Source organism: Petromyzon marinus, unplaced genomic scaffold, assembly GCF_048934315.1.
Source record: "Petromyzon marinus isolate PM22_M1 ecotype Great Lakes invasive population unplaced genomic scaffold, UKy_Petmar_22M1.pri1.0 PM_G_Scaffold_28, whole genome shotgun sequence".
Lineage (NCBI taxonomy): Eukaryota > Metazoa > Chordata > Hyperoartia > Petromyzontiformes > Petromyzontidae > Petromyzon > Petromyzon marinus.
The window spans coordinates 1,847,501-1,850,000 of NW_027422850.1; positions in this window are offsets into that span (position 1 = coordinate 1,847,501).

The following is a 2,500-nucleotide window of genomic DNA, read 5'->3' on the forward strand; positions in this document are numbered from 1 at the left end:
TTGAATATTTTTCACGGATAGACCCCGTGAAACGCTAGAAATTGGCGGGGATGTGTCTCTTGTGGCTCACGGGGCTGTTAGGGTGGCACAGAAATCCCTCGGAATGGGAAAAAACGGGTCATTTTCGTGTCGCCACATTGCATGCGAACCGCATGAAACTTCCAGAGGCATTTGCAGCAGGAATGCATGTGCACTCAAAAAATGTGATATTTTTCACGGAGAGACCCCGTGAAACGCTAGAAGTGGGCGGGGATGTCTCTCTTGTGGCTCACGGGGCTGTTAGGGTGGCACAGAAATCCCTCGGAATGGGAAAACGGGTCATTTTCGTGTCGCCACATTGCATACGAACCGCATGAAACTTCCAGAGGCATTTGCAGCAGGAATGCATGTGCACTCAAAAAAGTGAATATTTCTCACGGATAGACCCCGTGATACGCTAGAAATTGGCGGGGATGTCTCTCTTGTGGCTCACGGGGCTGTTAGGGTGGCACAGAAATCCCTCGGAATGGGAAAACGGGTCATTTTCGTGTCGCCACATTGCATGCGAACCGCATGCAACTTCCAGAGGCATTTGCAGCAGAAATGCATGTGCAGTCAAAAAAAAATTGATATTTTTCACGGATAGACCCCGTGAAACGCTAGAAATTGGCGGGGATGTGTCTCTTGTGGCTCACGGGGCTGTTCGGGTCGCACAGAAATCCCTGGGAATGGGAAAACGGGTCATTTTCGTGTTGCCACATTGCGTACGAACCGCATGAAACTTCCAGAGGCATTTGCAGCAGGAATGCATGTGCACTCAAAAACTTCTATATGTTTCACGGATAGACCCCGTGAAACGCTAGAAATTGGCGGGGATGTGTCTCTTGTGGCTCACGGGGCTGTTAGGGTGGCACAGAACTCCCTCGGAATGGGAAAAGGGGTCATTTTCGTGTTGCCACATTGCATAGGAACGCCATGAAACTTCCAGAGGCATTTGCAGCAGAAAGGCACGTGCACTCAAAAATTTTAATATTTTTCACGCATAGACCCCGTCAAACGCTAGAAGTTGGCGGGGATGTCTCTCTTGTGGCTCACGGGGCTGTTAGGGTCGCACAGAAATGCCTCGGAATGGGAAAACGGGTCATTTTTGTGTGGCCACATTGCATAGGAACGGCATGAAACTTCCAGAGGCATTTGCAGCAGGAATGCATGTGCACTCAAAAACGTCTATATTTTTCACGGATAGACCCCGTGAAACGCTATAAATTGGCGGGGATGTCTCTCTTGTGGCTCACGGGCGCTGTTAGTTAGGGTCGCACAGAAATCCCTCGGAATGGGAAAAGGGGTCATTTTCGTGTTGCCACATTGCGTACGAACGGCATGAAACTTCCAGAGGCATCTGCAGCAGAAATGCATGTGCACTCAAAAACGTCTATATTTTTCACGGATAGACCCCGTGAAACGCTAGAAATTGGCGGGGATGTGTCTCTTGTGGCTCACGGGGCTGTTAGGGTCGCACAGAAATCCCTCGGAATGGGAAAACGGGTCATTTTCGTGTTGCCACAATTGGCATACGAACGGCATGAAACTTCCAGAGGCATTTGCAGCAGAAATGCATGTGCACTCAAAAACGTGAATATTTTTTCACGGATAGACCCCGTCAAACGCTCGAATTTGGCGGGGATGTTTCTCTTGTGGGTCACGGGGCTGTTCGGCTCGCACAGAACTCCCTTGGTCCACCTGATTCGTGCATACAGGCAGCAACTAAAACTCTGTAAACCTGCTGTGAGGACATCTAAACAGTGGACCAGTGAGGCTGTGGAAGATTTGCGGGCGTGCTTAGACTGTACTGACTGGGATATGTTCACGACTGCTACCAATAGTCTGGATGAACTCACAGAGGCTGTGTACATCAGCTTCTGTGAGGACTGCTGTATCCCAACACGTACCAGGGTGAACTTTAACAACAACAAGCCCTGGTTCTCAGCAAAGCTCAAAAGGTTGAGGTTGGAGAAGGAGGAAGCGTTTAGGAGTGGGGATAGAGACAGATTCAAGGAGTCGAAGAACAGGTTTAGCAAAGCGGTGAGAGAGGCTAAACGACTGTACTCAGAGACACTAAAACACCAGTTCTCTACTAACGACGCTGCTTCTGTCTGCCAAAGGGCTCAGGCACATCACCAACTACAAACCCAGAGCGCCCCACACCACTAACGACTCCCGCCTAGCCAACGACCTGAACGAGTTCTACCGTAGATTTGAAAGACAATTGGACTGTCCTGAACCACCCCTTCCCACCCAAGAGGCCCCATCCCCCACCCATACTACAGAAACGACTCTCTCCTTTCAGGAGGGAGAAGTTAATGGGCTTTTCAAGAGGCAGAATCCACGCAAAGCAGCCGGGCCGGACTCTGTCTCTCCAGCCACCCTCAGGCACTGCGCTGGCCAGCTGTCTCCGGTGTTCACCAACATCTTTAACACCTCCCTGGAGACATGCCATGTACCAGCCTGTCTCAAGTCCTCC